General features: G+C 34.6%; 1 protein-coding gene across 1 annotated transcript in view; it reads left to right on the top strand.

Annotated features, from left to right (window-relative positions):
- Positions 1-204: 204 nt before the first annotated feature.
- Positions 205-14,647, top strand: part of LOC112047367 (facilitated trehalose transporter Tret1) — an 80,493-nt gene continuing 66,050 nt past the window's right edge. Inside the window, exon 1 of the mRNA XM_024084478.2 lies at positions 205-447. The gene's annotated coding sequence lies outside the window, so the exon portion shown is untranslated. The remainder of the gene's footprint in view (positions 448-14,647) is intronic.

Raw genomic sequence — 14,647 nt, 5'->3', positions numbered from 1 at the left:
CGACCATCAGAAAGCTCTATGCGTACAGTTTATTTTTCATTCATTCTAGCGACAAATACAAGTGTTCGACTTACTAACACAGATAAGAATAAAAGTGAACACAAACAGAATAAGCCTTTATAGCTATTGTTTTAAGATCGGTTTTAGCTCAAGCTTTCGACAGAGTCGCACATGGGCTTTAGTAAACAGCGGGAGAGACGCCGGCGCACCGTCAGTTAAAGCCAGTCAGTCACTGATAGTTCAGTTGAAAGCAGGCTATTGAATGCCACACGCCGGGCGATCGGCGCACGCGACAAAATACGAATAAAAAATTACTGGGATACCACAAGGGTGCGTTCTGGGTACAGTGATTTTCAATTCATACGTTAACACCATAATTTGTGCCGTGCAGTGATTTTTTTGTTTTATTATTTTGTGGTCCAGTTTATGCAGATGCTGTGATGCATGGTGAGTGATTTTGAAACGTTTTCTTCCTTTGAATGACACCATTGAGTAGACTGAGTCTTTTTGTTTTAAGTAAAGCATTAGCAGCAATAACACTTTTGTGTCAGCTCATGTTATTTACAAGTTTATCAAGTTCTAATTAAAGAGCAGTTAACGTGTTAATGCCGGTTGTAAAGTTATACGAGCTTAACTCGAAATATAAATTTTAGCTGACGACGATAAACATTAGATGTGTGTTGTCTTGTACTTGAACTTCCATGATACATAGTTTGTTTGTTTACTTAGTTAAAATTATTATCTGCTTTTACAAACAGTTGTGGGAGATGATGGATAATATAGGCATAATATTGTTTACTGGTAATTGATTGGAATTTTTGTAGATAAATTTTATTCTACTTGTTATTTAAGCAAAATACTTAAACAACCAGGAGAAAAACTTTGCTATCGCTTTAATAGATAGATATATGAAATTCTTATAAATTCAAATATTACACATTTTTATATCTATTAAATTGATCTGTATAGAATATCAATGATCTATATTTTTGATTTCTTTTTGATGAATTATTATCATTAACATTAAAGTTATTATCGTTATCAATATCAAAGAATTTTAGTTGAATAAAATCTGCAAAAATGATAATAATTATCATTTTAAACAAAATGATAATTTATATTATTTTTGCAGATTTTAATTTCTATGCAACAAATTATATTCTTTTCTTTTTAACATAAAGTAAAACGGCGAGGTTCTGTTATGTTTACAACGCGTTCATTACCAAGGCCCAGTGATTACAGCGAGGCTTGCAAATTTCTATCTTATCGACGTAAACACGTTTTATCGTTCAATTAAGATAATGAACTACGTTAAATCAAGAGTCTAATTCCGTCCATTTGATTGATAATGTGGCATTTTTATAATCATGTGTACATATAAGAGTACGTTATGATCTATTATAGGCAGAAAATTTTGTAAATTCTGTTGTTTTTTTCCATATTTCAGGATGTAAAGGTTTCTTTATAAAAAGGAGAATAAATCTTCTGAAAAATTCAGAGGAGGCTCTGTTTGTAATGATTCCATTATTATCGGTATGAATTGCATAGGTTATATATTCATATAATTTCTGTTTTAAACCACAAGATTGGCTTCTGATTTGTCAGTTCTTATTTAGTACCAGCAGTCGGCCGAGACCTCAGATGCATGGAATTCGTGTTTTTATAACTTTTTTCTCTACTTCCGATTTACATGAAATTAAAGTTATGCTTTTTCTCAATGTACCCATAAACTATATGTATGAAAGTCAGAAACATAATATTTTTTATATTCTATCACTCCTCTTATTTTTAGCTCCGACTCAACTACTATTGAATGTACACAATCACAGGTCATCTCCTCCCAGATGATAAATCCGGGTGGAGGTACGGGCCTCGAGGCTTAGCTTGGCCGGGTAAGGCGCGGGGAATCTTGCTCCCTCAGTAATTTTCTTCCAGCCCCTGTCGGGGCTAAGGCTTCGTGGCATATGGGTTGTCTTGGGTATCAGTCTAGGTTCCCCACGCGGACTGCGACATCATCGCTGTCCTGCGCGGGGCGGTTTCAAATCCGGTAATTGCGTTGTCCATCTCGTCACCATCTTCGTCGCCGTAATGGCTTGCACCTGCAGGTTCGGCCACTAGGAGTAGCTCGCGAGGCAATGGACGCCCGTTTGGCAGTCTTTCGCGGTGCGGTGCGATGTCGCGGAGGTGTAGGTAGTCCTGCTGCAAAATTCCTTCTAAGCGAACGTCTACTAACTATAAACTATCTTCCTGCCAAATTTCATTTTTGTACGTCAAGCCGTTTTGTTTTAATTTCATTACAAATAAGTATTTTAATCGAAAGAGATATAGATTAAATGATTATTTGAAGTTAATATTCACGTTAATCTAACTAAGTGAGCATAGTAACTGCATTAGTGGGATTTGCTCTTAATCCTCTCGGGAGGAAGTACAGAGCGCACAATGCTTCTCTTGTGGCCGGTCACAGCAATATGCGCCATGAATTAGACGCCCACATACTCATTTCAATTTATAGCATCCATATTGCTGACAATTCACTAATAGCAGCAAGTGATGTATCTTACGTATTGATGGTAATAAATCTACTTGGAAACGTAATGTTTGAATTTAGTTTTACTGTATCAGTTATAAAACAGATTTCAAATAAACCTCCTTGGGGGAAAAGGTGAAGGTTTGCATTTCTTTAGATTTCGATTCTCTTAGACCTATCACACTATCTCTTACGATGCGATTATTTTGAATATAGATATATGAGTATCTAGTAGCTTTGTAAATTTTTCGTTTGTTTGATAGAATATAGTCTGTTTTAGTTTGATTTGCTTTTATCTTACAGTAACAAAGACATCTTCCAAATGTTCGTAAGCATTCAGATATCTGTTATATGTGTTTTGAAAGTTTTTTATTGTTACAAACAAATCTTACAACTAGAGCCAATATAACTAAGTATCTACCACCGATTACAGGGCTCTGTAACTATGAGAAAGTTTTACTGTTCGGTTTAAATAAAAAGTAGTAGTAGTTTAGAAATATCTACCCACCATCTGGTGTCCATAACACTTTTTACGAGGAAAGTTTCAAAAAATCAATAGGCAGCCGTGAGTTGAATTGTGAGTGCTTACATAATAAGCAATAACAAATCAATTGTCAAATTGTAAGTGAACGCGGAACGAAACACTCGACATACTTTTGACACATAAAAGCTAAAAAGAGTAAAATGCATGGAAAGGGACACGCAGGTCGTAAAAAGCAGTTGATTGTTTCAACGTAAACAAAGAACTGTAAGAAATCGTAAAATGGGTTATCTAGAAAGGATTCCGAATTTTTCAAGCTATGTATTTTGTCATTCATCTACTACTGTTCTGAGTACGAACATTATACAAAATAATATTGCATTGCATTGACTGGGAAGATTTCGAGTTAAATTCTCTACTTGTTTGAATCTATCAGGATTGGATATTAATTTATGTATTATCTAAATTAGCTTCGGTCCAGTTTGTTGGTTAACCTGAAACGCTTGTTGTCGCTTATCGTCGTTGTCTCTTAAACATTTTCGGTAATAAAATATTACATCTAAAAATAATTACTAGAGTCATATATTTTTATTGATTTCTTACATAATTTAAAACAAGCAATGGAATTCGATTTCATGTTTAATAGAAACTACAAACGTGGCGATGGTATTACATTGGTAAAAAAAAACAAAAAAGTAATTTCTGTGTCACTCAGAAAAGTGTTTGTGTGAACAATTCACTGCTTTTACTTAATTTTCCGGTGAGTGATAATGTAATTGTATGTGCAATGTGTTAATATTCCGGAGTACAAAGACATACTTGTAATGTTAACGAAAAATCCATTAAAGTGTTAAACTAACCGTATCACCGGAGTGCCAGGTCGTGACTGGAATGTGACATTTTGAGAAAACTCGTTGAAGTAATATTGAGAGCAATGTAGCTATTTTGATGTGTATGCCTAATAAACTTAATGTCCTAGCTATTCTTTCTTACTAATTAAAATTCTCACTGCAGGTTTCACAAGGAGATTGGTTTTCTTATAAATTAACTCCAATACTGGTATGTTGGTAAACTTGGAAGTTAAATTTTAAAGCACTTCCTCTGAATTTAGTACTTTTGCATGCAATAAAATATTCATTAAATTTTATTAAAATTACAATCAAGAGACTATGAGAGAGAGAGGAAGTACTACAAACAATAAATTATTCAAAAGAGATTAATCTTGATAAAATTCTACAACGTTTTTAATTCAATGTATTATATTATCATATTAATTTAATAAATTAGACCATAACAATTCCTAGATTTTTTTTTTATTAATATTTTTAATTTTATTTAAAACGTGTTTTCCTCAATACTTGTGGCTCTTGCTCAACAAGAACCTTGAATGCATTTGTAGAGAGTGATATCAAAGCTGTCGTTGCGTAGAAATTGTGTAACGAACCGACAAACAGTTGTGGTATTTAGTACCAATCATGTATAAATTACAGATAAACCTAGGGCTCGACAGAAACTTGCAGGCTCTATGAACCCGACGCCAACATTAAGAATCGTTTGAAAAGTCATACAAGTTATAATAATAATACCAAACGAAAAAACAAAAAAACATTTTCTACAAAGTAGTAGTAAGTAAAGTAGAGTAAGGAGGGAATGTAAAAGCCAAAAATAATAAAAAAAAACTAAATACATAGTTATTTGCTTTAATTGCCTACCGAACAAAGCTGTGATGCACTATTTGTTACTTCAATTAGAAAAAAATATTTACTAAATTTCTATGAATAAAGTATGTAGGTTTTGAACCTACATACTTTATTCATAGAAATTTAGTAAATATTTTTTACTAAATCCAAGATTTCTGTGTCAAAAGCATTAACTCTAATCAACGCTGTCCCGATGATCGATGCCCGCGTTTCATTAGCTGTGGACACTGCGACACTTATCCAGACACTGCCGACACTTATCTGGACACTTGGGGACTTATCTAAAAGCACTTCATGTCGGCTACAGCTTCATTATGCGCCTTCCTTATGACTTCATTATGATTTATATTTAAAATATGATGTATAAACTATACTTTCTGAGTCACTGAACTAAATATTGTGGAACAACTTTGCTAGGCGTCGAATTACGGGTTATAATTAATGTGGACTCAATGTGAAATTGATTTTGATCGTGTCATCATTTACTATAGATCAAATTAGTTTTACCAGTTATACCAGTACCAGTATTAGTTACACCAGTAGGATCTATTAGTAATCTAGGCAAATGTTTTACTAATACTTATTGAATTATGGGCTTATATATTAACTCTATTTACTCGGCGCAAATTGAAGCAAACTAGGTACGCTAGTATCTTTGTGTGAATCAGAAATGAGGAGATCCGCAAACGTAAAACTCACGTTAGCAACACAGTTTAACGAGTAATGGACGGGGCACATCTTTGAAGAACCTATGGACGTAGGTGGTTGGTGCAATGGCTGATACAAGAACGATGATGATGATAAGGATTCTGATAATGATTTCGATAGTGCACAAGCATGTGCAAGAACACTAGAACATTGATGCACTATAATTTTACGCGCCCTCTAAATCCGATAGAATGGTACCAAGATCTAAGAGGATAATTACAATCATCCATCAGGAGGATCAATACACAAGGCAGATGGCTTTTCTTATATCTCTAAGTCATAAAGGCCAATATCGCAGACCTTTCAACCTTTTTTAATTGGAGTATTTCGGCAATCGAACCCTAGTAATTTGTAACCGAACATGATTACTATTAACACTACACACTTAGAGTATTTAGATTTCATTCAGTATCAGAAATAATATAGGTAAATATATGAGTAACACCGGAAAGGAATTGAAACAAACAAAAGAGGCGTTATTATAATAATTCCATGTTTTATGCGCTGCGGTTTCGTTTATTTAAAAAATATGTTATTCATTATGACCTGTACGAAGCTTCGTTAATTCAATTAGCAGACTAGTCTAAATTTAAATGTTTTGATGAATAATTGAAGTATCTGGACGGTAACTCTGGGGGCTTATTTTTGCAAAAAACATTTTTTGTCAGAGAAAGAAATAACAAACCTTTTTTAAACGATTTCATACTTCCTTCTTACGAATAGGTAAGTCCGTGACTTTTTCAAAGCTATTGATCCAATATGGATAAAACTCAGAAAAGAGTAGGTACTGTTTAATATAATCTGAGCGATATAGCATTTATTTTTATATTGTGTATTTTTCGTGAAAAAACATACAATATAAAAACCTTCAAAACAAAAAAAGAATTTTCAAAATCGGTCCACAAATGACGGAATTATCGCTGGACATACATTAAAAAAACATACATACAGGCAAACGTAGAACCTCCTCCTTTTTGGAAGTCGGTTAAAAATATAATAATTAGTATCATAATTTGACAAAGGTTTTTTTTAGACTTTATTACAAAATGCTATATAATACATAGCATCCCGTCGTAAGCTAAGTTTATAGCTCAAGTACGTAAAATGTGTGAAAAGGTTAGTGCCTTTGTCAGTCGCAACGCAAGTGTTACGCGAACGAGCGATCCGAGACGCTAACACAAATATTTGTAAATGTTATGTATCTCAATTGATACTTCACAAGTTTACTGTATCCCAAACACTTTTAACGAACGTATTAGAAAATTCACTTTCACTTTCGTCTATAAAGTGTTCTGCAAAGTCGTAAAGAACTACGTGTTTACTTGCTTGCTTAATATAAAGTAGGTACTTACCCACTGTTCGGATCACTTCCTTGTTTATAAAGTGCGTTGAAGTTATCCACTTTAGGTTTAGAAGCTTTCGGGTGAGTGTAGTGGGCACTAAAATTCACTAGGTAGTCGTTTGTTTATAGTTTAAAGTGTTCCTAGTTTCCATAATACATTTAGTAATAAAATACACAAGTACTCTTTTTTTTTATTCCACTTAAATGGAATGTCAAAGAAGAGTTTTTTGTCGGGAGGTCAGCAAAATTTCCTTTCCTCATTTTCATTTTTATTAGTTCATCAACTCTTCTTTTTTACACTCATATTATACACTTCAATAATCTCTTCTTTGGCCTTCTTCTCTTCTTGTGTTTCTTGTGTTCTTTCACTTGTGAATCTGACTGAGAGACTGTAGCAATAAAATAAATTGCTGAATGTTAGTCTACCTAAATCTCGAAAATTTGCTAAAACAAAAATAAGTTAGTTTAGTTTAGAATATTTTTAAAGCTTATTATTTGCTGGAATAGATTATGCCTTGAAGAACCCTGGACCTCTTGGAATTCGGTTGTGAGTTGTAGGAACCGTGGATCTATTTAGTTATACATTCCTGTATTGTGAGTAATTTTAATAAATATAAATTACAAAAATGGCTATGTAATGGAACAGCTTGAAAGTGGAAATATTTATGTATGCCAGTTTTGTAATTTTATGTGGCTGGTTCTAACACTAATACTACCATAGAGTACCTACCATCAAGTTATCTCTGGGCTGAGAATTTTCTACTGAAAACGAGTAACCGAAAGAAAGTAAAGCTCAATAATTTTTAGCATACTTCGAATCCAGGACTTCGTGATCCGAAGTCGCATAGAGAGTTTCCATCAATAAAGTTTTACCTTTTTAATATTTGTACGTTTGGGTAGGTATCTGTTATGCAGACACGTGAACAGCTTAACGGATTTAAATAAAGTTTCACAGTTTTATCTTTAAGTAATCATAATCACATAGGACAATTTTTATTGCATTGTTTGTCTTGTCTTTTACATTAATCTCTGAAAGCTATACTAAATGGATTTTCTTGACTTACTCACGTGTTATAATTTTATCTTGGAATAACATCATTATAGGGTTTATTTTAATTCTGTCTGTAAATTTAAAATGTCCAGGAATTAGAACTAATAATTTTCCAAATCAGTTTATAATTTCTAAAAGATTTTTAAGATTTCCTTTACATTTCGAATTTTTCCCTTTCAAAATTGCATATTCAATTAAATTGGTCGTATGTAAAGTTATAAATTTCACACTATTGATGTATTATGTGCCTATAGACGACTTGATACATAAATTATTATCAATGTTCCATACATGATGAAATGAAGTCGAGGGCATGCACTATAATATTTGAATTATTTGCTATTATATTATGCATGTTTTTTTTAAATAAGGTTTGTAATAACAAATACAACATACCTATGATAATTATCTTGTATCGCCATTAACGATGGTATACAATGTTTATGTATTCTTCTTTGTATTTCCCATTATGGATGTTCACGATTGATAAAGCTTCGATAGCTAAAAGGACAGAATTTTGAAAGGTCACAAGTTCATAGTAATTTATTTTACCTAACAAATCCTGGAGTAGATCGTATTCAGCCATATTCACTAACTATAACATTTTCTATTTGTTTTATTCTGTACAAGTTAGCCCTTGATCACAATCTCACCTGATGGTAAGTGATGATGCAAATATCATCATCTAAATCGCTTGGCGGTACGTCTTTGCTGGTAAAGTAGTCACTACGCACAGCCGAAGCCTCCCACCACCCAGATCTGAACCAATTAAGAATACCTCAATCGACCCAGCCGGGGATCAAACCCAGGATTTCCATCTTGTAAATCCACCGCGCCTACCACTGCGCCACGGAGACATACACGAAATTTACCAAATAGCTATTGTTAGTAATTTTCAGGTCGCGTGATTTCGTATTCACTGTTTATTTAATCAGTTTATTTATTAAAATTAAGATTGAAATTCTAGGTAGAAATTAATAATGTTTTACTGTGCATACTGACAACCGTCCGTGAATAAGAAAGAGTGGTAGATGACATTTCCCGTTTATCATTGTGATTTTTGTTAACAATTGATTTGATGTTAATTATTAATTTGCTATTAGCACAATAAAAATGTATACAAATTTTTACTGTGCTGTTAGGTAGCTAGCATACTTATATAGCTAGTATGAGTATTTTATTGGGTATATATTATTGGGTAGTAGGTATGTAACTACTAGACTGGCTAAAGATCAGAATCAGTATAGTTTTCCTTCTAAAGAAATTCTTAGTAACAGTTCGGAGTTGGAAAGTGCTACACCCATGCCTCGGAGGGGAAGTTATTCGTTGGTTCCGGTCATGATTATTTAACATCTGTAACATTGTCACGAAGTTTTTATATCGACAGTCTGAGTTTCGAGTTTGGTCTCTATCTCTCTGTATAATGATAATATGAATTGTCTATTATATTTTCCCTCAAATTTTTTATTTAAAACTAGTGGACGCCCGCGACTTCGTCCGCCCTTAGACCTCTTTAATTCAACTCTTACAGTAGTATCGCTGTAACTTCTCCCGTTTTTTCCACATTTCCCTTCACTGCTCTGCTCTTGATCGTAGCATGATGAACAGTATACTGTATATATATATGAAGAATAATTGTACCATGTTTAGTTAAAATTCGTTGAGTAGTTTTTGTTTCTATAACGAACTTACAGACAGACAGACTCTGTAGAGATTTATTATAAGAATAGATAGCTAACAAAATTCTTGTCTAAATATCAGTTTATGAAATTATATCATCCGAGGAAATCATATATTTAATTAATTATACCCATTGTTTTTGTGGTCTGTCCACGTTTCATCTTTCTTGTGGACCTTTCCATTTTGTGCTCCTAAGAGTCCTACATGGCCGGCTCAGGAAAATCACGTACAAGTACGTAGGTACATTAGCCGCACGAGGCGAGGCGGCGGTAGTTGGGTGCCGTTTGGTTCTAATGTGTTATGACCCTGAAACAGATCTTTGTGTACCATTTGTCTTGCTAAAGAAAATACACTTTTTTGCACTGACGAAACATCAAACAAACGAAGCCAATGTTGATATTAGTTAAGTGTGTCGCCCGTGAAATAACAAGAGAAGTACCTAATTCGAAAAACGGACAGACTGACGGACATGACAGTGGTAAAGGCTTTTTTTTTCTTTCTGTACGGAAGTCAAAATATACTCAAAGTATTGTACAACTAATAAAAATTCGATGAAAGATGCATGATGACGAAAATGATATGAACATGGACAATGTCTATACAGTCGACACTCCTGAGTTCGACCCCGGCTGGGCCGATTGAGGTTTTTTAATTTGTCTAGGTCTGGTTGGTGGGAGGCTTTGGCCGTGGCTAGTTACCACCGACAAAGACGTTCCGCCAAGGGATATAGCGTTCCGGTACGATGTTGTGTATAAACCGAAAGGGGTGTGGATTTTTATTCTCCTCCTAACAAGTTAGCCCGCTTCTATCTTAGATTGTATCATTACTTACCATCAGATGAGATTGCAGGCTACCTTGTAAAAAATTAAAAAAAATCTTATTCCTCTCTTTTTCAACGGACAGGGGTCGAACTCATGACCTGTTAGCGTTGTGTCTGACACCGCTGAGTCTAACAAGTAATGAGCTATTGATACTACTAATGCACCACATACTTGGTCATTTGCTATTCCAATAGGCAATTAAACAAGTAAGACAAATAGAACCAATGACGCAAGTATTCGTGACGTCACTAGACCCTAGCGCGTGCTCATAGTAATGTAATGCAGCGCCCATTTAGATAACTATACGACATCTATTAACATGGCGCCGACCGATGCAGCGATTATAGGAAATGGACTGCGCGAAGCCAGCGAATGGCCGAATTGGTTAATTGCTTCACTTTAACCCAACTTAATCTCAATGTCTACGTAACGAAATAATTGGATTAATGTACAACAAAGAAAATTATACTATTGATCTTTTTCGATTGTTCTTACTGACCATGGTGGATATTCAGGCAACTCATATAAAGTTTTGCATTTACAATTCCAATTTGTTCAGCTTAGGTATACGTATGGTATGTCCTTCTGTAATTAAAACACTTACAAGGTAAGAATAAAATATGAAGATATAAGATGTGCCCAAAAAATTTTGTCATATTAAAAAAAGTCACGTGAAACCATAAATGGTTTGGCGTTAATTTATTTAGAGCAAATTGAATTAAACAGAATGAGTACTATTTTGTTTAATTCAATTAAAAAGAAATTAACAGTTTTAAATATTGTAATTTTATTTACCTAATTAACGAAACACTACACTAATGCTCCTCATATATTTGACGGCCTCCGTGGCGCAGTGGTATGCGCAGTGGATATACAAGACGGAGGTCCTGGGTTCTATTCCCGGCTGGGTCGATTGAGGTTTTCTTAATTTGTCCAGGTCTAGCTGGTACCGACAAAGACCACCAAGCTATTTAGCGTTTCGGTACGATGTCGTGTAGAAACCGAAAGGGGTGGATGTGGATTTTCACTCATCACTTACCATCAGGTGAGATTGTAGTCGAGGGCTAACTTGTAAAGAATAAAAAAATACTGCCTAAGTGGATTTTCGTAGATGTTTATGAATTCTAAATGGTTTTATAATAGTTCTCGTTACCGTTCCTGTTCACACAGGAAGGCATTATCTGTACAACACTAATCAAGGCATCGTTGATAAGTGTCGGAGTATATATTTTTTGGTACATTAAATAGGTCATAGGAAATAGGAATAGATAACCATACGGACGAATACAAGCAACGTGAATTAGACAATCTTTTTTAAAAGAGTATTTGCACTAAACATGTATGTATGTTATAAATATGATCAATATTCCCATGCCCATATTATTATATATTCAACAAGTTTTTTTTATTATTCTTTACGAGTTAACCCTTGACTACAATCTCACCTGATGGTAAGTGATGATGCAAACTAAGATGGAAGCGGGCTTCTTAGGAGGAGGATGAAAATCACCCCTTTCGGTTTCTACACAACATCGTACCCTACTGTCCAGCAGGCGGGGATTGAACTATCTCGGTGCCGAGTCGGGCACCTTTACCGTAAGGCTTCTGAGGATTGGTTGGTACTGATGGCTCAACGTCCTCGTACAAAGAGGTGTAACACTATCAAATTTCCTAAACTCCGAACTGCAACTAAAAACTCGAACCCAACACGCTGTTCCAAGGTTGACCGACAATATGACTGATATGGTGAATTATTTAAGGGTGGTAAGATAATACCTAAGGGTGACTTTTGATAATATTTCAAGTAGTATTACTAGTAGGTACTATTTGAGTAATAATAACTTAATAATCATAACTTCCAATCCCTGGCTATTGGAACAAACAACACCAATTTCCCAACCTCTATTTCACCGTCTTCTGATTTTATTTTCGCTATAAAAAGTATCTTATAACCATTTCCGTATTATGGTCATGTGCTAAGTTTCATTTGAATTCATTCAGTAGTTTCAGCGGGATGCCCGGTCAACAAAAAATACGGACAGACAGACAAGAAATCGAAAAAAAATATTTTTGGCTTCAGTATCGATTGTTTACTTAATATAATGCCCTCCAGTAAAAAATTACAAAATATCTTCAATGTACAGAATTTGAACTATTACAGTTTTATTAAAAGTAAGATATTAAAACATTAAAATGCAGAAGCAGCACTAAACGGCTCGTACCAGCAATTAGCCGATCGTCGGCCACATTCGTCTTATTGCATTCCCTTCTAACTTCAGATCAACCACAAAACGAACTGAATAACCACTCGCTAATATATTTATTGGCTTCCTTTATACACATGCTCGTAAATATTCCCAAGTCTTTTCAATATTAATCTTTCATAAGGCTCTCCAAGAGTTTCATTATTGAATACTTTATAGAAAAATTCTTTCTAAAGTTATATTGATGGAAGGAGTGGTTTATTACAACAACTAGTACTTATATATTTAAAGAAGTTCCACGATTAACTGATACAGGCCCCTTGGTCCTAGGTAATAGTCCAACTAGAGGGTTCACCCTCTAGTTGGACTATTATCATACTAACCATAGGCTTTGTTGACTGAAAAGGAATTAAGACATGGATAACATTGAAAAAAAATAACATTAATACAAATTTTGGCTAACATTTTGTTATTATAGTATGACTTACCTAATGTTAAGTGTTTGTGGCCAAAAAAGATCAACACCCAGCCTGTAAGCTTAAGCATAATATCATATGCCTGCAAATTTGCCGGTAAACCCTTCAAATTGTAACACCGAATACTTTTCTTGATACACGCATATCAATAGTATTTATTCGTACAAGCTTTTTAATCCTAGATAATTAAACATTCGTCCATGCGACTACTCTCCTCCCCGAGAAAGTCAGGTGCACTTACTTCCCCTAGGGTTGAGTAGGGGTATGGTAGGGTAGGTGTTGGGTGGGAGTAGGGTAAAGTAAGGGTAAGGTTTCACGCGGAAGAAGTCACGGGCGTCCGCTAGTTGTTAAATGTTTCTTAGTTAGTTCCTATTAAATCCAACATTTTTATATGAGATAGGAACAGGTTACATGACTCTTAAGGTAATGTCACCTGTTCCTGTTTTTAATAAATACTTTTGATCATTTTCATGTTTCTTAATGCGTAGTCCACTTGACGAAAGTTTAGTAACTATGTATCTACGAATATAGTTTAATTATCTAGGGTTAAAGCCGAGCTACTTGAAACAATATTTTTATTTGAGGTATTATAACGATCGTTAAGAGTAGTTGGTATCACCCGTGTTTGCTATAACATTAGCTAATTAAGTTCTCATGTTAATATGTTTTCATTTACAGAGACAAACAAAATGTATTTGTCTTATGATATTTGACAAACATATTAGGGATTCACAATGTTATAGAACAAATAATTAACTTAATTTGTTTGTGAATTAATTATTTAAATAACAAAGAGTTAAGTGTGGCATTTGTAATGAGATAATTAATGACTAACTACTGATAGCATAGCATAGTAGCAAAGGAATACTTAAATAAGTTATAAAATTCTGATACTCTAACCTCTGCACGGACCGTGGGTTCGATCCGAAAACTGAAAATTGTTTGTTTTACAAGCCTTAGGATGTCTTTAGGATGTCTTCTAGAGTTGGTGTTAATTCATATTATGTATTTTTATCAGTACGCTTGTTTTGGGGATAACATCGTACCATGCAGCTGATGATGAGGCTAGTGATGGAGTAGAACCTATCTGTCTGGTTTAATCATTTGTCTCGGCAAACACTCAAAACATGAAAAAGTATTTTGTTTAAAAGATTTTTATTGAAATGCATTTTTAAATAAAAGGTTTTTTTTTATTATTTTCAAGTTAGCCCTTGACTACAATCTCACCTGATGGTAAGTGATGATGCAGTCTAAGAAGGAAGCGGGGTAACTAGTTAGGAGGAGGATGAAAATCCACACCCCTTTTCGGTTTCTACACGGCATCGTACTGGAACGCTAAATCGCTTGGCGGTACGTCTTTGCCGGTAGGGTGGTAACTAGCCACGGCCGAAGCCTCCCACCAGCCAGACCTGGACAAATTAAGAAAATCTCAATCTGCCCAGCCGGGGATCGAACCCAGGACCTCCATTTTGTGAATCCACCGCGCAAACCACTGCGCCACGGAGGCCGTCAAAAAATTATGATTTTGAGCTTTGATTCCGAAGTTTCACAGAAACAACTGTCCGGTACTATCTTCATTATTCAAATGCGGATCAGAAATAAACCTAACGCGCTGCAAATAAATGAAAAGAAGTAACAATCTGTCATGTCCCGGCTC

Source organism: Bicyclus anynana, chromosome 2, assembly GCF_947172395.1.
Source record: "Bicyclus anynana chromosome 2, ilBicAnyn1.1, whole genome shotgun sequence".
Classification (NCBI taxonomy): Eukaryota; Metazoa; Arthropoda; class Insecta; order Lepidoptera; family Nymphalidae; genus Bicyclus; species Bicyclus anynana.
Note: the sequence above shows the minus strand (reverse complement) of the source record. Positions and strands in the feature narration are given on the sequence as shown.